The following is a 26,101-nucleotide window of genomic DNA, read 5'->3' on the forward strand; positions in this document are numbered from 1 at the left end:
CTTAAATTAACTCTGACATTGTCTATAAAACCTCGTTTGTCACAGGACTCTATAGACAATATCACAGTTAATAATTTGTTAATTACCTTCTAGTTGCGAACACACTGAATTAATCCAAATACATGACTTTGATTTTTAGATCATAATATTATTGACAGACATTAGAAAACAACTAAACACTTAATTTATTCGAAGTATGCGAACAAATCTTTGTCACAGACATTTCTGCTCTCCATTTCTGTTCATTAAAAAAACTTGACTTGTTCTCTTAAATTGTTCAACTATTTTTAACATATTTAATCTCACTCATGTACATTAAAGAAATCATTAAACTAATGTAAGCCAGTTAAATCGATAACTGTAAATTGCATGAGTGTGTGCATTTCTGTGGAGGATTAGATAAAGACACGGATGTGTTTCAGACACAGTTGAACCTCCTTTACTAAAGTGTTTTTCTCTCTGTTCTTTGTGTCATTAGTGTAAGTTCAGGATCACATGTGTCCAGCTCTGTGTCTCTGAAGAGTGACCGGTCAAGAGATGAAGTACCACCAGACCTCAGTGGGGAAAAACCATCATCTAATAAAAGGTCTTTTGTGTGTTTACATTATAGTGTTGCATTATTTTTCCAGAGGTGTATGTGATTGAACTTGACTGAATAAAACAATAATTCAATTCAATTCTCATTTATTTGCATAGCACTTTTCACGATACATATCGTTTCAAAGCAGCTTCACATGGAGTGCATGTCAACATTACAATTTAGAGTGATCTGTTATCAGAGTCGAATTTGTCCAAATTATGTAATTTCAGAAATGTACATATATAATCACGCAGTTAGTTAACAATGTAAAAATGTAGGCTATATTTATTTTACAGTCATTGTTGGCAAATTAATTTAAAGTAGAAACAATGAGCTCATAGAAGTAATGCATACATGTTGTTAACAATTATTAGAATATATAGAAATTTTCCGTCTCTTCACAGGTGTTGGTCATCTGAAGTCTTCACAAGTCACAATAAAACTCAATTCCTGGGAACCAATCATGAAACATTTTTAGATCAAATATTTATTTATGTTTTCAAGTTATCAATTTTTCATGGCTAATGTTTTTTTTTCTAACTTTCTATAATATTTTGCCTAGAAAATCAGTATTTTATTTTATTGTATTTATTTGTTTACAGGCTTCAATATGAGACATTAGACTCAGACGTTCAGACTCACAGGAAAAAGAAATTCAAAGACGATCTCCTGTGGATCTTCCAGGTAGGAAAACACATTTTCATAAATGTTTAATATTTATAATAAACAAATATTATTTGTTATTGAACAAAGAAATTTTATTCAATTGCGCTTAATAACTTCATTTTCTTTTTAAGCACACTTTTTTTTTCTATTTCTGAAAAATAACAGCTGGTTAGCATGTTTGGATATTTTTTTGTTATAATTATTGAATAAATAGTGTTGACCAAATGTAGATGTACAATTTGGTTTAAATTGTGTTATTCTTTTTTCTTACTTTTGTTTGTAGGATCTTGAGATGAAAATAATCACATTTCTGAAAAAAGAGCTGGAAATTTTTAAGAAAATATTACAAAATGAGAACAGAAAACTTTGTGAAGGACTTTAATGAAGAATAGATGCAGTATCAAAGAAGCAGCTCTTGATCTCACACTACATTACCTGAGAGAGATGAAGCAAGATGAAGCTGCTGATGATCTAGAAGGTCAGAGACTCATGATCATCTGTCAGATTGTGACTTATTAATGTACACTATCTATAAAACTATAAATTAAGAATAAAGCGATCTATTTTTTGTCCTTGTGTTTAGATGAGCTGTTCTTCATTCATCAGCTAAAATGTGGCCTAAAGAAGAAGTATCAATGTGTGTTTGAAGGAATTGCGAAGCATGGTGACTCCACACTTCTGAATAACATCTACACAGATCTCTATATCACTCAGGGTTGGCAGTGAACAGGTCAATACTGAACATGAGGTCAGACAGATTGAAGTTGCTTCCAGGCGTCATGAATCTCAAGAGATTCAGGTTAAATGCACAAATTTGTTTGAAGCTCCTGAACAAGACAAGAAGATCCGAACTGTTCTGACAAAAGGAGTCTCTGGCATCGGAAAATCAGTCTCTGTGCAAAAGTTTGTTCTGGACTGGGCTGAAGGAAAAGAAAATCAGGATATCAGCTTCATATTTCCTCTTCCATTCAGAGAGATGAACTTAAAGGAGAAAGAAAAACTAAGTCTGATGGACCTTATAACTCTTTTTTTCCCAGAGACAAAAGGACTGGACCTTACAAGAAGGAATCAATTCAAAGTCCTGTTCATCCTTGATGGATTGGACGAATGTCGCCTTCCTCTGAAGTTTGATTGTAATGAGACGTGGAGTGATGTATCGTCACCAGCCTCTCTGGATGTTCTCCTAACGAACCTCATGAAGGGAAATCTGCTTCCTTCTGCTCTCATCTGGATCACCACCAGATCAGCAGCTGCCAGTAAGATTCCTCCTGACTGTATCGACCGGCTGACAGAGATACGAGGATTCAGTGATGCACAAAAGGAAGAGTACTTCAAAAAAGATTCACAGATCAGAATCAGGCCAAAACAATCATTGATCATGTTAAAAAATCAAAGAGTCTCTTTATCATGTGCCACATCCCAGTCTTCTGCTGGATTTCAGCCACTGTTCTCCAGAACATTCTGGTGGAGAAAATAAATAATGATGTGAAAAGCAATCAGGCTGATGAGATCTCTAAAACACTACAGGAATCAAATACTGAAGACACTCCCAAGACTCTGACACAAATGTACACACAGTTTCTCCGCTTTCAGATCCAGCAGAGCCGCCGAAAATATGATGGAGAATACGCAGCAGATGTTTCCTGGGATAAAGATGCCATATTTTCACTGGGGAAACTGGCATTTCATCAGCTGGAAAGAAACAACGTGATCTTCTATGACACAGACCTGGAAGCCTGTGGTATTGACGTCTATAAGGCATCAGTGTACTCAGGCATGTGTACCCAGATCTTTAAGGAGGAAACAGGGGTGTACTGCTTTGTTCACTTGAACATTCAAGAGTTTATTGCAGCCCTTTATGCACATCTGTTTTTAGACATCAACAAGAAAAGTGTGTTTGTTCGTGAGTCTACAGAACAGGAAAACAAAAATGAAACCATGATTGATTTTCTCAAGACTGCAGTGGACGAGGCGCTTGAGAGTGACAATGGACACCTGGACCTTTTCCTTCGCTTCCTCCTCGGTCTGTCAGTCCAGTCCAATCGACGACTCTTACGGGGTCTGTTGAGACAGCAAGACGCCAATGACCAGAGCAACAAAGAAATAGTTCAGTACATCAAGCAGAAATTAGAAGATAATTTGTCTGCAGAGAGATCCATCAATCTGTTCTACTGTCTGAATGAACTGAACGACCAAACTCTGGTGAAGGAGATTCAGACCCACCTTAGCAAAGGAAGTCTCTCATCTGGTGACCTTTCACCTGCCCAGTGGTCTGCTTTGGTCTTTGTGTTGTTGACATCAGAGGAAGAGCTGGAGGAGTTTGAGCTTCAGAAATTCAAGAAATCAGACGAGTGTGTCATTAGATTATCGGCAGTCATCAAAACCTCCAGAAGAGCTCTGTAAGTCAATTAATATGTTTCGTCATGTTTAGCTCTCATCTGAAAAATGCATTTATCTACATTATTCTATAGTGATTCCCCATCATGAACATGAACTTAAAGCTGCAATATGTAATATTTTTGCAGTAAAATATCCAAAAACCACTGAGCCAGTGTTATATTTTATTCAGTTGAGTACTTACAATATCCCAAATGTTTCCAAATACTTGTAATGAGAATCATGAGAAAATTGCTATTTTAACCAAGGTTCCGGGACGTGTGAGGAGTCGCCTGTCAGTGGCGTCATATCCGCGTTACCCTCTGTTTCTGGTTTTATTTTGCAGAAACCATGGAAACACCAAAGACGCTTTAATATATTACTTGTTTTATTAGACAAGGAAACAACTATTTTGATATATTTATAGACAGAAAACTAATCATTGTTATATAGCTCAACACGTTTAGTCTTATTGTTTAAATCTAATTTTCTTGATTTTTTTGCGAGTACCATGCTTTACCATGTCTCCGAGAAAAACACTATTTTGTCAAGTGGCTAACATAGCATAATCAGATGCAGCTTTATTTTTAGTAACAGTAATACAGCATTTTCTCCATCATACAATATGTTTTCAAAATAATTGCATGCCATTTATCAAACACAAGCCCATCCAGCATTTAATATGATATTCTAAAATCTTACTGCGGCTTGCAACAAGTGTCTCATAGCAGCTGCTGAATGAATGCACAGAAAGTTATTCAACACACTCAAATATATGTATTATGATAAACAGAGCTGCATTACCTCATACTCATGACCGGAAAAGCAAAAGCGGCGCCGGCAACTGTGACATAATAAAAGTTCCACTGCTCGCAAAGCGTGTGTTGCGTTCGTCTCTCATTAACAATCGCTCCAGCTGACCTCGTTCAGCTCCCAAAACACTCTGTCCTGCTCTGCTTCATACTACGGCAATGTTAATAATCTCATCCATGAACATGATTTCTGCCCGAGTCCTATCCCTATTCTTTTCCACCAGCTGTGATGTGAAGACCACATGTCCTAAAATTCCTCGCTCAAACTTGGCGACATCAAGCTACGCCTTTGTTTTGAATAGGCGACCTTTAGCGGACGAAAACCTACATATTGCACTTTCAATCCTGTAAAGCATGACATATGAAATAATAGTCTGAAAAATATTTTTTTTAATGGTGACAGTTTATCATACCTTTTAGATAAAATATAAAATAACATAAATATTTGCATATTTGTTTTGGATCAAAACAAACATGATTATGGATGCCACGATTTCGTAATCGTTCAAAGGAGCGATTACAAGGAAAAATATTCCACTTACGTTATTCTGTGTGTTTAAGAGGTGTGTTTAAAGCATGTTACATTGTGAGAGGCAAAAACAGTGATAGGACCTTAACATTACTCAAAGGAGAAAATCCAGCATGACTTTGAGCAGACCAAGCAAATCATGGCTATGTATTTCTGCTAAGCTAGCAACATTGGGCATTAACCACACGGCTAAAGCTGATACTTTTTTACATATACTGTCTACTTGCTTTGTATAACATTTCTATCAAATAATGTATTAGACAGGACTGTTAAACAGATAGTAAACTGATGAAGATGGAGAATGCGAGCATTGTGTGCTCAGGAATTTGTCTGAACTGTTCTGTGTGCCGTCAAAATAAAAGTACCAACAACGAGCGCAGTTTATGTCACTTCAGGCCCTAGGGGAACATTAATTCCTGGGGAAAACAACACTGGTGGCTAGTTCCTATATCTAAGTTCCAAGAACACCCTGATGCATAATCTTTATTATTATGTCATGCATATGTTGACGTTTTTTTATTATTATTATTTGAAGAAACCAAACCAATGTATAGTTGACATTTGATGTTTAATGCTATAGAAAAACACAAAATTTCAGGAAGAATGTTTTATACGGCATGCAGTTGTATAAAGCTATTTAATGTCATTCAATGTAAATTGTGATAATTGTAATTAATAATCGCAATTACAAGTTCAATTTCAATTGACAATTATGATTTTTGTCATAATCATGCAGCCCTACAACAACCCAAACTCCATCAGGTGGCAGAAACAAAGAAAAATCCTTCGGAGAAACCAGGCTCAGCTATAAAAAACTATAAATCTTAACACTCTCAACTTTTTCCAATCATGCTTCATTCTATATAGGACACTTGTCACTGAATAAAAGATACTAATGTACAAGAAATACCAGTTTTTGAAGAGTGATGTTAGTTTAGCTCAGCCTCTTTACTGTTTATATGCTGTTTGTGTTAAAAAAAAAAATGTATATATTTATATATACAAAAATATATTGCATATATATTCCATCTAATTCTGTGATGTGATTTATTTCCCTTGTAGGTTAAATGATTGTAACTTAACAGACAAAAGCTGTTCAGTTCTGGCTGCAGTTCTTGGATCAGATTCAAATGTGAAAGAGCTGAACATGAACAATAATAATCTGCAGGATTCAGGAGTGAAGCTTCTCTGCACTGGACTGAAGAATTTGAAGTGTAAATTGGAGATACTGAGGTAAGTTGCGCCACAGGAGTCACATGACGAGAGGTGCATGTGGGGTAAGTAAAATAATCTTAATCCAAACTGAAAACAAGATTATATATCTTATTTTTGGTTTGATATAAGATTATTTTACTTACCCCACTGGCAGATTATTTTGCTTGTTTTAAGGAAAAACTTATTTTTTCTGAAAACAAGAAAATAATTTTTACTTGTCAAGAAAATGCTTCTTGATTTAAGAACTTTAAGATATTTTGACTAGAAATAAGACAAAAACTCTAAGTAAGAACAGCTTTTTTTGCAGTGTAACGTGCTGTTCTAACCGTGGGAAAAGCGGGGCTGTTGCAGTCTCTACAGGCTGTTGTGTGCTCTACAGGCTCACCCAGCAGCACTTTGACTGCTTCACAATTAATGAATGGAGCACGTTTATGCCAAGCGATTGCTTATAAGCTAACCTTGATGAATTATGACAATGTTTACTACACAATGTTTATATGGTAGTATGTTTTAGACGGTTGTAAGAATGCATATTTTATCACCCTCATGAGCAGCCTGATACAGTGCAGACTGCAGACATTTCAGAATAAGAGTCACGGTGTATTTCAGTATGGTTTATAATTATTATTTTTTCCTGGTCATTATTGTTATTTTGTTTACATAATAAACTGTATTTAATTTAATTTCTATTTAATTCATAGTAAACTACTGTATCTTCTGTCACAGGAGGGAAAGACTAAGAACATTATTTGACGCATTAAATATATTTCACAAGTATAAGGGTTATTATATTTAACTAAATCTAAAACCATGAAAAATCTCCATTCCTTGAAATAAACGTTAACTGAAATAAAAAATATAGCCTATATATAAAAAAGTAAACTTATTTTCTTTCATCTAGTTTCCAAGCTTTAGCTTAAACTCATGCATTAAACAAAAATAAAAATAATAACAACAAACAAAAAAATAAACTATATAGACATTTAAAAGCAAAAACTAAAAAACAAACACCAAAAATTACTAAAACCTTTAACTAAATTTGCTATGGCGAGTAAAGTACAGTTGGTTGTCTTAAGTGAACAGAAACAGTTTGGAGAATAACAAATGTATATCAGTGTATTGGATCTGTGTATTGATAGAGAAATGCTTACTTAATGCATTAAAATTTAACTAAATTAGAATTTAGTCACCTAAATCTACTGTTGATTTAGTTGACTAAAATCTTTTGATATTTAGTCGACTAAAACTAGACTAAAACTAAAACAATTTCCGATGACTAAAATGTGACTAAAATTAAATGGCATTTTACTCAAAAGACTATGACTAAAACTAAATCAAAATTTGCTGTCAAAATTAACACTGATATGAACTAAAATGTGCTTTTAATATACTATCTCTGTATTTTAAAAATATATTTAGTTACCACTTGTAGTACACTATGGGTTCAAATGCACAAATTTTTTGAATACAGAGATAGTATATTGTGGCGACCAGGGCGGGCGAGAGCCGTGAGGGAACGGCGCGAGGCCGGTGACGCAAGTGATAACAAGCATCACTGGGAGGCTCACCGGCCTTGAGTCTCTCACGGAGGAGCTCCGGGAGCATAAAAGGAGGAGCGACGACCGTGGAGGACGAGAGAGGACCAGGCCTGGACTTTATTTATGTTTTATTATGTTTGTGTGGCTGGCAGACGTCCGCGAGGGTCTGCCGGCATTACTTTCGTTTTGTTCTTTGTTTATTTTATATTAAAGTTTGGTTCAACGTTCGCCGGTTCCCGCCTCCTTCTTCCCACATCTACTACCTCGTATATAATATAAAGTATATATATATAAAGGCACATTTTAGTTCATATTTCATACTGTCTCAAAATAGCACAGTTGAGTACACTTAGATGTTCTTAAGATTATCTTAAGAAGTACTAAAGAAGATTTTTTTAGTATATTAAGTACAAATTTAGTGCATGAAAATAGAGCACTTTAAGTATATTATAGAAATGTACTTTTTTTTCACCTGGGCAGTGTCATCACTACATGCATGCATTGTAGTGCTCACATGAATGCGCTTCGGAGACTGATACAGTAGAGAGGAAATTGTTTAATAAAGTCATTATTTTGTTTTTTAGGTGCACAAAAAGTATTCTCGTCACTTCATAATATTAAGGTTGAACCACTGTAGTCACATCTGTATTAAATATGTCATTAGTACCTTTCTGGGCATTGAAAGTGTAAATTAACTTGTTATCAATGGAGGCTTCACTGGAGCCATCGGATTTTATCAAAAATATCTTAATTTGTGTTCTGAAGAGGAACAAAGGGCTTACGGGTGCGGAGCGACATGAGGGTGAGTAATTAATGACATAATTTTCAGGTGAACTAACCCTTTAATTATTTCCCTTGTAGGTTAAATGATTGTAACTTAACAGACAAAAGCTGTTCAGCTCTGGCTGCAGTTCTTGGATCAGATACCAATTTAAAAGAGCTGAACATGAACAATAATAATCTACAGGATTCAGGAGTGAAGCTGTTCTGCGCTGGTCTGAAGAATTTAAAGTGTAAATTGGAGATACTGAGGTAAGTTGAGCCACAGGAGTCACATGACGAGAGTAAAGTGTGATGACAGAAAGGACAAGGCCAGTGGCCAAAGACAACTTTTGTTAATAAAAGTTGCATTTCTTTGTTTAATATAAGTTTGTTTTTGTTTTATTATTGTTGTGTTTTTCATTAAAAATAATAATAACCAGAAGCTAAGCATTCATTTTGAAATCAAAAAATAATTTTTTATTTGATACATCAGTCCTATTTTTTTGTTGATAAATGTTTGATGTTTAATATAAGCCAGTTTGTAATTGTACTATTTTATTGTTGTTTTTCCATTAAAAGTAATAATGAATCGACATGCGAGAGTGCTTTTACTGTAATTTAGGCACACGCTCATAATAGAAGCGACGCGGACGCTCATTTTTCCTGCCACCCTATATGCCGTGGCGAGATGTAAACATCTCAACTTTTCAGAATGCCACAAGCGCACCGCAGGTCATGTGACAAGGACCAACTTATAAGCTCCGGCCTTTCCGTAACAACATCGAAAGCTCAGCCAAACAGCTGATCATAGCTGTACAGGGCAGGTTTTTATTTCTTATCCCCATAAATATATCTAGTAGTAGAGCTAATGCAAGGACTACAAATCAAAAATTTTGCTTTTGCTGAAACTTCCTCGTCTTCATGGAGAGTGCAGTTCATGGTTGCATAGCAACAAGCGAAAGCGCTTTGGAAAGGAGGAGAAAGTGGCGTGGCTGCTTATGTGATGCTATATGTGAATGGCCCCTTAGAACTGCGACTTTTTCTTTGCATATCAGACCATTAAACTCCACGAAAAAAAAAAAAACTGCAATGTCTATCTTTCTTGAAACTGTCTGTGTTCCTCATCCACTTTCCTTTTCGGTTTGGAAAAAAAACATTTTATTCGCACTTTGCAGCCAAACAACAAATAATCTACAAAAGCCCCAAACCAGCTCTCATCAAATCTGCCTGTGCAGTTTTTTTTATAGAATCATGTCATTCTTTTGGATATGGAATATGGTATGAGACAACTAGAGAATAATAATAATAATAATAATAATAATAATTTAGCCGGCCGGATTATGTTTTATTTTTTAGATCAGTTGCTGGATATAACTAGCAATAACTAGAAATGTTTGTTCATTCTTAATGTTGGCTACAGACATGTTACCCGATTAACTATTGAGAACATAGTAATGTTAAAGGCTTCTTAGCGTACCATTATACTTGTTTAGAGAATCAAGAAGGATGTTTTCATTTACTATAGATTACAAACTGTGCTTAAGTTGGAAACCCAGTGTTATTTTTAGTTCTTACAAGCACTTAAATTGTGCTGTTTTGTTTAATGCAATTTATTATTTAGTCATTTAATCATTATTTACATACCTAGTGTTGAGTCTGAGTTCAGTTGATTCTGTTAGAGCTGGTAAATCTGCCACAGAAATGAGGCTGAAATCTGGTAGATATCACTTATCTAACAGCTTTTATGTGACATGATGAATGTATTTTGTGTATCTTTGATTCTGCTTTCAGCTTTGCAGCTAGTCTCAACAACACTTAGTTTATGAGTGTTTTACACCACTGTGGAGGAATTTTGTCCTAATTTGTCCCACTTCTCCTTGCAAAGCTGGTTCAGCTCAGTGAAATTTGTAGCCTTTCCAGCATGAGCTTTGTTTCAAGACCTCCCACAGCATTATAATGGAGTTGAAAGTCTGGACTTTAAATAGGCCATTCCCAAACTCTAATCTTCTCAATTGACAACCTTTTTCAATTTGCTTGTTGTGAATCATTCGGATCCAAGACTTTCACTGCTGTACAACTTCAGATAATTGAAATTGATATCTAACATTTTAAACTTTAAAGGATTCAGGATGCCTTTTGTTTGCCTCCATATTCAGTTGTCAGTTTTTGCAACTAACTTTCAGTACATTTGTACAAACTAAATAAAATTCACTTTAAGGATTTCTGTTGTTCAGGTTTAACTGATTAATCATCTGAATGTTTTCATTCCTGTTCTAGACTCTCCAACTGCAGTGTAACAGAAGAAGGTTATAAAGCTCTGGCTTCAGCTCTGAGATCAAACCCTTCACACCTGATAGAGCTGGATCTCACAGGAAATGATCCTGGACAATCAGGAGTGAAGGAGCTCAGTGATTTACTACAGGATCCAAACAGTCAACTGAAGACACTGAGGTGAGACGGGATGAAATAATTAACTAAATGAGTTATATGCTCAATATTCAGGCTAAATAGTCATAACAAATATATTATCTTAGTTATACAATAAGCTGGACAGTTTGTTGCAACAAAATGATCAAGATCAGATCAGATGCTGCAGGTTCTGACATGATTGATGATAACCGTCAACAGTTTAGTTGTGATTCAAGCTACAGGTCAAACAGACATTATGGGTCAGTATATGTGCTATTCTGGAGTATGGTATACCTTGATAATTAACATTCACAATTTTTTTTTTGGTGCACACTTCTCATTAAAAATTCTAACTTTTCAAAATTGTTTTCTGAACACAATTGTTTTCCATCAAGTCCAGATTCACTGTATCTCTACAGCAGGTATATGAGTCTCCAGATGTTCACAAACATGCAGTTTCACAAGCCAGTTTTCTCTGCAGATGTTTCTCACTCCTCCTGCTTAAAAGCCAGAAAGATCTCGAGGCCTTAATTTCACTCTCTGTATTCAAACTGAAAATCATGATCTAGTGAGCTTTTGCTCTTCTGCTCTGTGGGACGTTTCTGTTCTTATGAGTTTGCTTTAGGACTGAGTGTCGCTGTAGTTTCTTTTAAATAACTCTATTATACTTTGTTTTCAAGTATTTATATATTTATTTGTGTATTTAAATGTTCAAAGAAAAGCGTTACATCTAAATAACTAACTAGAGCTTGTCTTTAGAACAATAATTTAGTTTATCTTATCAATCATTTTTGTAATGCAACAGCCATTTATTTGAGAACTGAATTGACTCTTCTGCAGGTTTTTGAGTGGTGCTGCAGATGAAGCCTGTCAGTATGTGAAGAGAGTTGTGGGTAGAAACCCGTTACTCCAGAGAGAGCTGGATCTGAGTAGACATGAACTAGGAGACACACAAGTGAATCAGATCGCTGCTCTTCTGCAGGATAAACACTGTCGACTCAACACACTGACGTGAGTATTGTTCATTTATTTAAAATATTACAGTACTTTTAATTGTAATGTTACTGTAGCTGATAATATTTCCTCACATATTTCAGTCAGAGCATATTTTTTCTCAGCTACAACAATGTAAAGTGATACAAGTGATAGTGATAGTCCCTTGGCTGGACTTGAACCCGGGTCTCTGGTGTTCTAAGTGTGGTGTGTTCTCCACTGAGCTAACTCCCAGACTATGGAACCCAAGAGCAGAAGAGTAAAGAGTCAAGGGACTTGGGTCTTCCAAAAGATAAAAATAGACTTTACTTGAAAAACCAAAGCACAAAGTACAAATAAACTAGGAAAGCCGAGCTTCCATAAAACAGAGAAACAAAAATAGACACAAGGGTCAAAAGGGTACAATAAGGCACAAAACTTAACTTGAGATCTGGAAACTGGAGAACATAGGCTCAAGACTGAACACAATGGCAGGGAACAAGCACACTTATAAAGGGCAAGACACAGGTGAAGGGAATCATGGCTAATGAGGAGAGTCATGAGTACAATTAAATACACTAGCACCATCTGCAGGAGTGGAGAGCACTGAGCATGGGTCAAAGTGCCATCTGGAGACCTGGAGGGAGCATGGCATGGAAGCTTAAGGAGGGCTCCCCCTGCAGGCTAAGAGTGGAATAGCAGCCCAGAGATGGGATCTTTACAGGAGCCCCTTCCCTAGGAACGGCACCTGACGTTCTTCTAATGGTTCCCTTTGGCCTGACGGAATTCTGAGATGAGAGTCGGGTCTAAAATATCTCGAGCAGGAATCCAGGACCGCTCCTCTGGGCCAAAGCCCTCCCAATCCACAAGATATTGAACCTTCCCACAAACCATTCGAGAATCCATCAGCCTGCGGACCGTGTAAGCTGGCTGGCCATCAATGATGCGAGGTACTGGGGCGGGCTTCCTAGCTGGAGACAGAGTAGAACAAACAACAGGTTTTAAACGGGAAACATGAAAAGTGGGATGAATCTTCATGGACCTGGGCAGAAGGAGTCGATAGGAAACTGGGTTAATCTTCTTAAGGATCTTGAAAGGGCCAATGTATCGTGGGGCCAGCTTGCGGGACTCCACCCGCAATGGAAGGTCTCTGGTTGAGAGCCATACCCTTTGTCCCGGGCGAAGCGTGGGTCCTACCCTTCGGTGTCGGTTTGCCTGCCTCCGTTGTTGTCGGGCAGCCCTCAATAAGGCAATACGTGCTCTTTGCCAGGAACGCCGGCACCGGCGGAACAGCTGTGTGGCAGCTGGAACATCAACCTCTGGCTCCTGTCCAGGAAATAGAGGGGGAGGGAAACCATACTGACACTCAAAAGGGGACATACCTAGTGAGGAATGGTAAAGGGTATTATGTGCAAATTCAGCCCATATTAAATGAGAGCTCCATGTGGATTGGTTGTCTGCAACCAGGCACCTCAGTGTCTTTTCAATTTATTGATTTACCCTCTCAGTTTGGCCATTTGACTGGGGGTGGAAGCCGGAGGACAGGCTGATGGAAGATCCGATGAGTCGGCCAAACGCCTTCCAGAACCGGGAAGTAAACTGCGGGCCCCGATCAGAAACCATATCCTGGGGAAAGCCGTGAATTCTGAACACATGCTTCATCAATAGTTCTGCAGTTTGGCTAGCTGTGGGGAGCTTGGACAAAGGTAGGAGGTGACAGGTCTTAGAAAATCTGTCTACCACTACAAGGATTACCGTGTTTCCTTGAGACTGTGGCAGGCCTGTAATGAAGTCCAAGGAAATGTGGGACCAAGGGCGTCTTGGAATGGGCAGCGGGTGCAGCAGGCCATGAGGGTGGGTCCTTGGCTCCTTGTTCTGAGCACAGACGGAGCAAGCAGCAATAAAAGCCCGGACGTCCCTCTGCAATTTGGGCCACCAGAATTTCCTCTGGATGTGCTTGCATGTCTTAGTGATCCCAGGGTGTCCAGAAGGGAGAGAAGCATGCGCCCACTGCAAAACCTTAGAACGTAGAAGTTTAGGAACAAAAAGACACCCTGGAGGGCCATTACCTGGACCTGGCTGCTGCTGTTGGGCCCTCTTAACTGCTGTTTCAATATCCCATTGGATGGGAGCTACCACTCTGGAAGTGGGGAGAATGGGTTCTGGAAAACACTCCACTTCCGGTGGTTCAAACTGCCTTGAGAGAGCATCTGGCTTGAGATTCCTAGAACCTGGGCGATAAGAGAGACTTTAAAGTTAAACCGATTAAAAAAGAGAGCCCATCGGGCTTGTCGGGCATTCAATCTCTTTGCCTGCTGGATGTAAGTGAGATTTTTGTGGTCCGTCCAGATGAGGAATGGCTGTTTGGCCCCCTCCAGCCAGTGCCTCCACTCCTCTAAAGCCATCTTGACAGCCAGCAGCTCCCGGTTCCCAATATCATAATTCCTCTGTGTTGAGGTAAGCTGACGAGAGAAGAAAGCACACGGGTGAAGCTTGTTATCGCACTTACTTCTCTGTGACAAGACAGCGCCTACTCCCACGTCAGAGGCGTCCACCTCCAACACAAAAGGGAGCTCTGGATCAGGGAGGGTTAAGATTGGGGCAGATGTAAAGAGCTGTTTTAGTCTGTTGAAGGCGTGATCTGCTCTGCTGGTCCACACAAATGGCCTAGTTGAATTCCTGGTCAATGCGGAAAGAGGCTCTGCAATAGAACTGAAGTTTCTAATGAATCTTCTGTAAAAAATTGGAAAAGCCCAGAAAACGCTGTACCTGCTTCACTGAGGTTGGTCAAGGCCAATCCAAAACTGCTTGTATCTTGCCTGGATCCATCTGAAGGCTGCCTTTTGATACTGTGAAGCCAAGGAAGGAAACTTCTGGAACATGAAATTCACTCTTCTTCAACTTTACATAAAGCTTATGTTTCAGTAGCTGGGCAAGGACCTGTTTGACCTGCTGAACATGCTCTTCATAATTTCGGGAGAAAACTAAAATATCATCCAGATAGACAAACACAAATATATTCAGCATTTCTCTGAGAACATCATTAATAAAGGCTTGGAAGACAGCTGGTGCATTGACCAGGCCAAACGGCATTACCTGGTATTCGTAGTGGCCTGTTGGGGTGTTGAATGCCGTCTTCCACTCATCCCCCTCACGGATTCTAACTAGATGGTACACATTACGAAGGTCAAGTTTCGTAAAGATGGTAGCCCCTTGCAGGATTTCAAAAGCTGTGGACATAAGAGGGAGAGGGTATCGGTTCTTGATGGTTATATGGTTTAAACCCCGATAGTCTATGCAGGGTCGGAGACCCCCGTCCTTCTTTTCAACAAAGAAAAAGCCGGCCCCTGCAGGTGAGGTGGATGGACGAATGAATCCACTGTCCAAGGCTTCTTTGAGATATTTGTCCATGGCTAATCTCTCAGAGCCAGAGAGTGAATAGAGCCTTCCACGTGGTGGGCAAGTACCAGGAACTAGTTCAATAGTGCAGTCATAAGCTCTATGAGGTGGTAGTGTGGCAGCTTGGGTCTTACTGAAGACTTCCTTGAGGTCCGCATACTCCTGAGGGACTCGGGATAACTCAGGATAATGAGCAAGAGGCTTGGTAGCAATTGGCTCCATTTCAGGAACGGCCATGACTTCTGTGGATTGGGTCGCAGAAATAAATGCACCTTGAGAGAGGTGGAGCAGGCGGTGATCCACATCCCCCCTGCTGGCTGGATGGTGAAAAACTCTTTTCATCTCAGAAATGAATTCATGGCTGTTAGTTGTTACTGGAGACCTCTGGTCCCACAAAGCAGAGGCCCAGTCCAAAGCTTTGCCTGTTAGGAGTGTAATAATGTAAGCTACCTTACTATTCTCAGTCGGGATGCTGCTGGGTTGAAGCTGGAAGGCCAAGGTACACTGGGTGATAAACCCTCTGCATCTCTCGGGACTGCCATCGAACCTCTCTGGTGCTGGTAACGTGGGCTCTGATGGGAATGGCAAGATGGATCTGTTTGGAGGATCAGGGGGTGATTGAGGTTCTTGGGGTGAAGAGGCTTGAGACTGGAGACTCAAAATATGGAGAATCTCTGACAGTGCCTGGTCATGGCGCTGTATGGTTGCTGCTTGATCTGAGAGGGCTGCCAAAATACGGTCCACATTAGAGGGTGGTGATGGTCCTTCTGCTGGGCTTCCTTCCATGGTTCAGTCTTGCTGTAAGGATGTCGCCCTTGGCTGGACTTGAACCCAGGTCTCTGGTGTTCTAAGTGTGGTGTGTTCTCCACTGAGCTAACTACCAGACAATGGAACCCAAGAGCAGAAGAGTAAAGAGTCTAGAGACTTGAGTCTTCCAAAAATAAAAATAGACTTTACTTGAAAAACCAAAGCACAAAGTACAAATAAACTAGGAAAGCCGAGCTTCCATAAAACAGAGAAACAAAAATAGACACAAGGGCCAAAAGGGTACAATAAGGCACAAAACTTAACTTGAGATCTGGAAACTGGAGAACATAGGCTCAAGACTGAACATAATGGCAGGGAACAAGCACACTTATAAAGGGCAAGACACAGGTGAAGGGAATCAGGGCTAATGAGGAGAGTCTTGAGTACAATTAAATACACTAGCACCATCTGCAGGAGTGGAGAGCACTGAGCATGGGTCAAAGCGCCATCTGGAGACCTGGAGGGAGCATGACACGGAAGCCCAAGGAGGGCACCCCCTGCAGGCTAAGAGTGGAATAGCAGCCCAGAGATGGGATCCTTACAAAATTAAACAGGAAATTAAAAACATTATTTAAATGTGACATCAAGCTTTAAATATTGAATTAATAATTTAATTATTTCAGTTACTGTAGAGGGAGAACAATTTTCTTCCAGAGCTCAGAAAACTCTTCAAATAAGCGAGAGATTGAAAAAACAGCTGCACTATAAACACAGGGATGTCTTTCCTAACTTTCACAGGTTAATTCTGTGTAAATTAAATATAACCACCAATACTATTTTCTAGTGATGTTACGTTCTGTGCCGAGGCTTCGGAGCGTGTCGAGAAATCCTGGAAGCTTTCAGTAAAGTGCGTATCGAGGCTTGTATTGCTTTAGATCAATGACGTCATTGATGACGTTCGAAGCCCTGCTTCCTCATGACGGGTTCAGGATGTGGTTCCAATCTTGGCGCGACATTTTGACAGATATATAAGCGACCCATGGCATCCCCTTAGAATGTGTGGTTTTAGAATAATAATATCGCCCCTCCTGCCTATTGTGACCAAAATATTTATTTACACACATTTAATAGTCCCATTCATTTGAAGCCAATATGTTTATTACACAGTTATGTTATACAATTATTATATATCACTACAAAATACACATTACATTCAAATAAATATATTAGTCTTTGTGGAAATTTATTTTTTCTTCACTGTTATTTCTAAGCCTTAACTGGCGCAAAATAAAGTGCATCACATGATCACATCAGGTCATCTGTAATGTATCTGCTTGCTTCACACTCTTTGACCACCAGGTGGTATTGTGAGCAAATGAAGCCTCGAGAAATGAACCCTTTTGTGAACCACCTGGCTGAAAAGCTTCAATGCTTCATGAGGCTTCATCTCGCCACCACTACTTTATTCAAATAAACATGAACAAAATTAAAATAACAAAGAAAGACTTCACTAAGGAACATGAACATAAACCTCACCAACAGCAGTTACAGGGAACAAAGACAGATAAAAGACAATGATAACATGCGGGCTATATATACACACACTAATGAACAAACAAGAAACACCTGAACATGATGAACCAATGAAAACATGACACATGAAACAAGGAACCAATCAGAACATGACACATGAACAGGGGGAGCACATGACAAGATCACATAAGGAGCAAGACTGTGAGAATTATACAAAATAAAAGACATGAAAACAAACTAAACTAAATCCAGAACAGACGTGACACTGCTTCACAGTGCAGCACTAAAGCAAATGAACCTTTTCCAAAACTTGTTTGATTGTCTTCTGCTTCAGGAAATACTTTATTCCTTAATCTGTTAATGTTAGTTTATACAATTATTCATTGTTCATGTTTGTTCACAGTGGATTAAAGGTGCTAAAGAGGATGTTTTGTTTTATACATTTTTGCAATATTACTTGAAACTGTGTTTACTAACTGATAAAAGGTGCACTGCAACTGTAACTTTATTAGGTGCACTGCAAGTAATAATATTAATATACATCATCTGTGCACGAGATAGGGCCTTAAAAACATCAGCCAATCGTTTACGCGATCATCGCATAAACGATTGGCCCTCTGGCTTGTCAATCACTGCCGTGACGTTCCTTGTGAGAGACGAGCGCGGATTGGCCCTCTGGCTTGTCAGTCACTGCCGTGACGTTCCTTGTGAAAGACGTGCGCGGATTGGCTCTCTGGCTTGTCAATCACTGCTGTGACGTTCCTTGTGAGAGACGAGCGCGGCTGCGCTCTCCAGTAACTTTCCACACTCTACAGGTGCCGGATGCAATGTTTTTGTCAGGAGACAGGAGTAACAACTGCAGATTATGAGTTACCTGCGGTGAGTCCGACATAATGAATCCAAAAAACACGACACAGCGAATGCTGGTGGTAAACACTCGTGTTCAAATACTCGTGCACTAGTTTTGGGAGGCGTTCCTTTGAAGTGAGCTGTGAAGGAGGGGGGTTGTTCTTACGCATGGACTCATTTCAAAAACTCAGTAACAGTCTTTGGATTCTCAGACGACGAAAAAATCCTCTCTATCACCTTTAACTAATGTTAACAGAAATCTTTTGTGTTTAAAACTATATTAGTAAATGTTGAAACTTACATTAAGGTTATTAAATGCTGTACTAGTATTGTCCATCATTGGTTCATGTTAACTAATGTAGTTCATGTTAACTAATGAAAGATTATTGTAAAGTGTTAGTGAGTCGACAATGTGTCTGAAAACAACTGACATAAACACATTTGTCCCAGTGATCAAACCAAGGGTGACATTGACACGAAAAAACCTTAAAGATGATATGAAATGAATGTGTAAACTAACATAAATAGATTGATGATTTTAACCTTTATATTGTTACAATGTCATAGTATATTTAAATGAACAATGTGTCGTCTTTCTCCATGTTTACCTGCACCTGGATATCCCTGTTTATTTGTCAGCAAAAGTCTGCTGGATGAAGCTAAACATGTTAGTTGATCATCATAGATTTGAGTCATTGTCTTTTCTCTTTCTGTCTGTATAGATGCAGTATTACAGAGGAACAGTGTGTCATCCTGACTTCAGCTCTGAAATCAAACCCGTCACTCCTGAGAGAGCTGAACCTGAGAGGGAATGAACTAGGAGACTCTGGAGTGAAAAACCTCAGTGATCTACTGATGAACCCACAATTCAAGCTGGAGAAACTGTCATTATCATCATCAATTTTCACCCGGTTTGTATCATTATACTATATTTATATAGTTTAGTTAATTTTAAGTCAACAGGGAACAAGTCACATCATTTGTAGCGCTGCATCTCCATCTGAAGAAATATTCAGAAATGGTATGTGTATCAATTAAAAGAGCATTAAACTTTGTGGCTGTAAAATAGATTCATATGCAGGAATCTGACAAATCTTTGCTTTGAAACAAGACAGAAGTGAGAACAGACTAAAAAACAGTGTAACAAATTGTCATGAATGGCTGGTTGTAATGAAGCTCATGATGGAGAATACAATAACACTGTTTTTAATCACAAATCTAACATGTAGGAGAGATAAAACACAATTTTATATTAATCTAGAGTCATAAATTCACTTATTTTTGGGAGTGAGGACGGATCCAGACTTGGATTGTAACTAGTATCCACAAATGCTCCTGTCTTGGTTTGTTCGTTTATATCATTAAGTTTTCATGTTTTTACAGGTTTATTAGTGACTGAATGACATTTATTCATGATTCATTTAACTCACACATGAACTGAACATGGATTTGAGTAATTTTCTCTTCCTGTCTTCAGTGTGAGTAGAAGCAGTATTACAGAGGAACAGTGTTTCATCCTGACTTCAGCTCTGAAATCAAACCCGTCACACCTGAGAGAGCTGAACCTGAGCAGGAATAAACTAGGAGACTCTGGAGTGAAAAACCTCAGTGATCTACTGATGAACCCACAATTCAAGCTGGAGAAACTAGAGTTAGTATCATTAAACTGTATTTATGTGTATTTTATTTTAAATCAACAGGGCACAAGTCACATCATTTGTTGCGCTTATAACAAAACTCCTACTACTCTGGGTATAAGGCTGTTATAAATCTGAATTTTGGGAGGACTCAATAACTAACAATAAACATAAATTAGACAGTTTGAAACCAAGCAATTAAGCGTCATGAATAGTTTATATACCATATGAAAGTATAGCACCAAAAACCAACAACTGAACAAATAAACAAACAAAAATAACTAAATACCAAATCTTTGAATCAAATATAAATGAAAAATTCAGATAAGGAGTTATATTGGGAGTATGATGACTGCAAGACAATTTGTTAAAGATTGTCCGTTGATGAAATTGTTCCTTGTAGTTTGAGGTAAAGCAAAAATCCGTGCATGTAGAAAAATCCAAGAAGAAAAATAATCCCCCAAAAATCCAACAAAAAAATCACATAGAAAGAAGTTGATCTTAAAGTCGGCATGAAACGGAAGTTGCGATTGTCTTTTCTTCTGTACTGTGATGTCTATCCAAGTGAAACGGCATCTGAAATGAGAGGGCGGGACTTGATTTCATCCTTCGGGAATTGATTGGAAGTTGGGCGTTGCTAACAAAATGGAGGCAGATATGAATTACTCACTCCGAGCACTCACGTTACTGTAAGAGCTTTATTGAGGATGACGAGGACGGTTAACGGCACTAAACAGCGAGAGAGACTGACTGACTGACGGTGCGTGTCCGTTGGCGCGAAGCGAGCATTTTTGGTTCATTCCTATGGAAGTTAAGCCATGCGTAAGTTAAGTGTGACTCTCAACTTCCATAGGAATGAATCTAAAAATGCTCTGGTCGCTTGCTCTGCTCCAGTGGACACGCAGCCTGACTGACTGAGTGTGTCGCAGGTTCCTTTCCATGTTTACTGTACACCCCAATGACTGGCATCAGCGGTGGTTAATGCTTTAATCTCTTTAAAGTGAAGCACAGCATTTAGGCTACCCCATACGTCACTGCAATTCCAGATAGCTCCACCCTTGCGCCATAGCATGTGACAGGAAGAGACGATGAGTCATTTTGAAGGGGGATGGGAGGTGAATGATTTTGACTAAAGATTATGAGGGCACATGAATTTTAAAAAAATAATGAAGTTCACGGATAAATTATTGATAATAAATACTACAATATTCCATAAAAAAAATTAGAATTGTCAATTTTGATTTCATACCGACTTTAATCCTTGCAAAATCCCACAGGATCCACAAGCGATGCCAACAAAGGTCAGGATAGAACAGAAAACCACTTGATCTCTGCTTCCAATGAATTACACCATAATTCACATACAATGTTCAAGGAGTCCTTCTATAAACACAGATGAACTAACATTAGAAAAATGGCATGATCGTAAACACAAACGCAATAGCTATGAAAACACATTGCTGGAAATACCCTGCACAGATAAAACAAAATAATATCTTACTTCGATTGAGCAGGAAACCAAAAGTTTCTCAATCAGGACATCTTGACTTCAGACAATGCAGCAGGTAAGCCATGCTTCCCTCTGCTCAAACAAATATGTCTTCTTCTACTACGTACCTTGATTTATACCTCATACTTGAGTATACTAGCGCCCCCTTTTGGTATGTAGTAGCAAACCATAACAGACTTGTGTCTGTTATACGCTGCATCTCCATCTGAAGAAAGATTCAGAAATGGTTTTAGTTAAAGGATTAGTTCACTTTCAAATGAAAATCAGCCTAAGCTTTACTCACCCTCAATCCATCCTTGGTCTATATAATTACAGTAAATGGGATCAGTGAGTATGAGCTGAAGAAAGAAGATCTATCTATCTATTTATCTATCTATCTATCTACTCTGAAAAATCTCATTGGCCACGTTCACACTGCAGCTAAATTCGGTTGTCAGTTCACTTTTTAGTGCTTAATCGCATTCTGTACACACACAGTTCAGTAAAATACGGTAGTGACAACCGCATTTACAGAAATCCTATGCAGTGTGTACGGAACCGAACTCAACTGGTTTAATGACGTTAACATGCATCTGAGATGTGTCTCTTCTGTGTGTGCGGTGAATCACAGGGAAAGCACAAGCCTTTCTCATTCGTGTTGCCAGATCTTGCTAGAAAAAACAGCAAACAAAAATAGGCCCATAATAAACCTAAATAAATCCAAATGCTTTATACTAAAAATAAGACCAAAATATCGTGATTCATGTCTGCTCACTTTAATAACTCAATAAACTTGTTCGCTTTATGAGACAAGCTTAAACAACAAGCCCAAATACGCTTATAATGAGTGACCATGGCAACACAGAAAGAGCGCGCTCTGTGTGAAACAGGCTGTAGCATAAACAAAACACGACACCTCCGTCGAATGTGTTAGTGTGTTTAGTTAAATTGCTGAAAATAACGAGTGTTTTGTCACTGTAATATTACTTTGGTCACAATAACGGATACCAAACACGAGAGACGCCAGCTCGTCGCTATGGTTTCCAAGCTATCAATCATCGCATTTTCGAGAGTGAGTCGTGTTCCGTACACACATGTAACGGTAATTTAGAAGATTCACTCCCACATTTAAATGCGGTCATCACTCCTGAAACTTACAGTGTGTACGTGCCCATTGACTCTCATTGATGAATGTTCAGATGAGTTAAAACTGTTCAAACTCCAATTGTCGAAATTCAGATTTAAACACACTGAAGCCGATTAGACTCAATTAAACTGACATTCTGTGTACTATTTCTAATCCACTGAAACTCATTTAATCTCTATCTATCTATCTACAGTATCCATCTATCTATCTATCTATCAATCTATATATCTATCTACTGTATCTACAGTATCTATCTATCTATCTATCTATCTATCTATCAAACTAAATCTATCTATCAAACTAAATCTATCTATCTATCTATCTATCTATCTATCTATCTATCTATCTCATAGCAACCACCCAGAATACCCTAGCAACTGCATAGCAACTACCCAGAACACCATAGCAAGCCCCCAGAATTACCCTAACAACCGCATAGAAACACCCTAGCAACCACTCAGAATACCTTAGCAACCACATAGCAACACTTTTGCACCCACTCAGAATACCCTAGCAACCACATAGCAACACCTTAGCAACCACTCAGAGTACCTTAGCAACAGCATAGCAACACCTTAGCAACTACCCCAAGTTCACACATGAACTGAACATGGATTTGAGTCATTTTCTCTTTTTTCAGTCTGAGTTACTGCAATATTACAGAGAAACAGTGTGTCATCCTGACTTCAGCTCTGAAATCAAACCTGTCACACCTGAGAGATCTGAACCTGAGATGGAATGGACTAGGAAACTCAGGAGTGAAGCACCTATGTGACATACTGAAGGATTCACACTGTAAACTGGAGAGATTGAGGTCAGCAACATTCTTCACATATAGAATCAAAATGCTTAAAATCACTTTAACAGTTTAAACTAAAACACTTTATACTCAATATCTCACAATGAGTCTGAGTTCACATTATATTTGTGCAAAATTCTTTACCTTAATGATTTGTTTGTAAGATAATCACTCTTCCTCTGTTTGTGTCTTTCTAGTCTCTATCACTGTGGCATTACAGATGTTTCTTCTTTAACTCAGTCATTGACTAACTCAAAAGCACTGCAGTTTTTAAAAGAGCTTGATCTGAGTAAGAATAAGATCGGAGACTCAAAGCAGCGGCTCAGAGACGTGTTACGAGACTCAAAGTGTATCCTGAGGTGAGGAAACATCACTGTGATATTAAAGAGATCTTCATTTACCTCTGATATATGAACAAACCTTTCAAATATTCCTTAAAGGAAATTATCATTAATCTTTATTGCAACAAATTGTTTGTGTGAGAAAAAAATGTGAAGTTATTAAAATGTTCAACACAAAGGAGGAAAGAGAGCTAAAGCACACTGTCACAGCTTTATTCAACAACACCTGCTTTATTAACTGTGTCAGTAGTGAATCATTTCAATTTGAAAATAGACTTGGTCAGATTGTTGGAAAACGCTGCACTCCTGCTAAAATCAGTGCGTTCAGCTTCAGCTCACAGCCGTCCAGCCTCACATGAGAAATGTCTCTGTCTCTAGTGTGTTTTTACTTTGACAAGCAACACGTCACACTACTTTACACTCACTTTACTTTCAGTTATTTACTAAGAGCCCTACAAACATGTTTAAACTAGAGGACAAACGGCTTTAACTAAAGGTTTGTGTTTTAATTCAGAATATCATTTGTATTTGCTCCCTGTGGTTTATTTCATACGCCGTACACTCATTAGTTTCTTCTTTACAGTCACTCAATAGGAGTCACACCAACACTATACACAAACATATCAACGTGATTTTTGTTTGAATGTATTATATTTAAAACACAAATATCTCTGTAAGATCATGTAAAGTCAAAACTTATTTTTTACTCAAAAACAGTAATTGAAATATAGTAACTAATTTGCACGTTGTTCCACTGAACACTGATAGTTTTCTCTTCTTTTTCACCTTACAGTGTAAATTATCAATCTCCAAAAGTCTCTGAACAAGTTCAATCACCAAACACCTCTGGTGGATGCTTTTGTATCATAGTTTGAAATCATCATGAGAGGAGCAGAAATCATAAGGTGATCCACAGAAGAGTCTCACTACTGTGTCTATGAGGAGAAATAAATGTGTGATTAATGTGTAAATGTGTTTCATACAGATGGAAGAGACTCAGACTTTACAATGAAATAAAGCAGCATGTGTGTTAGAAACGTGATATTGAATGATTAATGTTGCTTTAGTATTCAGACAAATGATGGTTTAGTTTTATTTAAAGGAGAACAGGAGGAAGAAGCTCAGATGAGTCTGTCAGCAGAAATCTTCAGGCTCTTCAGTATCAGACCTACAAATATAATAATGTTTGGATTGAACTCATCATTATCATTAAAATATTATTAATCATAAACATGATTGTCAAGTATAGCACATAAATGTATGAAAAGATATAAAGTCTACATGTTACTTCAAACATTTATGTGATCTTTTACATTTTATACACAGAATATATTTGTTTATTTTTGTTATTCTGTTTTATTTTATCTGTGTGTCTGTTAATGCACAGATATACAGTATATTGTCTTTAACATATTGTATATTGTACATTTTTTACAGTTAACAGCATTTGTTTGTTAAAGAAGTTAAGAACAATTGTTTTTGTTTGTTTTTGAATGAAAAGTTCACTTGTCTGTTGTATTATTGAAGCTACATGAGCAGATGCAGAGAGATTCTCCTTCTTAAATAAAGGTGAAGTTGTAGATGTTAAACATAAAACCATATGAGCGATCTTTAATATTGTTGGAGAAGAAATCATGCTGGGCTGTGTTTCTCGAAAGCATTGTGAGCTCAGTTGATCGTAGAGATCATTGGTGGCAATAGTTCTACAATCTACTTAAGGGCCTACGATGTCACGGTTCGCAGATCCACTGTGTCATTCTGTTGTCTGTGTGAGGGTTGTGGGGTGTGTCACCTGATTGTTCTGTGTGGGCGTCGCTGCTGATTACTTATCAGCGGCAGCTGTGGCTTATCAGATCTTGCCTATTTAATGCCTTGTCTTTCGTCTCATGTTTGTCAGATCGTTGTTTTGGAGTCCTGGTGTTTGTCTCGTGTTACCGTGTTTCTTGTTTCCTGGAGTTGGAGTTCTCGTCGCTGTTTCCTGTCTGTTCCTTGGACACTCGCTCTGGATATTACTTCGCTCATCTCAACTCACGGATTCTCACCACGGAGCACCACTCACTACGGACACCATCGCCCATCAAAGTCCCTGTGTTACCATCTCTCCTGCTGTCTGTGTTGTGACTGTGTTTGTGTGTTTATCTGACTTATCCTGGCGTGAAGCACTATTAAAGTGATTAACTTGCTATTGCATCCAGTCTTCATTTCATTTCACGTGACATACGATGATGTGCCACTTCATTTCTGTCTATGTGTGTTGTGCGTTGTTTCTGATTTTGAGAATGGATTTTAGCCAGTTTCTAA

General features: G+C 38.3%; 1 pseudogene; it reads left to right on the forward strand.

Moving 5' to 3' along the window:
- Positions 1-1,627: 1,627 nt before the first annotated feature.
- LOC125251953 lies at positions 1,628-25,983 on the forward strand (annotated as a pseudogene).
- Positions 25,984-26,101: the final 118 nt, after the last annotated feature.

The sequence above is a fragment of the Megalobrama amblycephala genome, linkage group LG17 (assembly GCF_018812025.1).
Source record: "Megalobrama amblycephala isolate DHTTF-2021 linkage group LG17, ASM1881202v1, whole genome shotgun sequence".
In the NCBI taxonomy this organism is placed as follows: Eukaryota; Metazoa; Chordata; class Actinopteri; order Cypriniformes; family Xenocyprididae; genus Megalobrama; species Megalobrama amblycephala.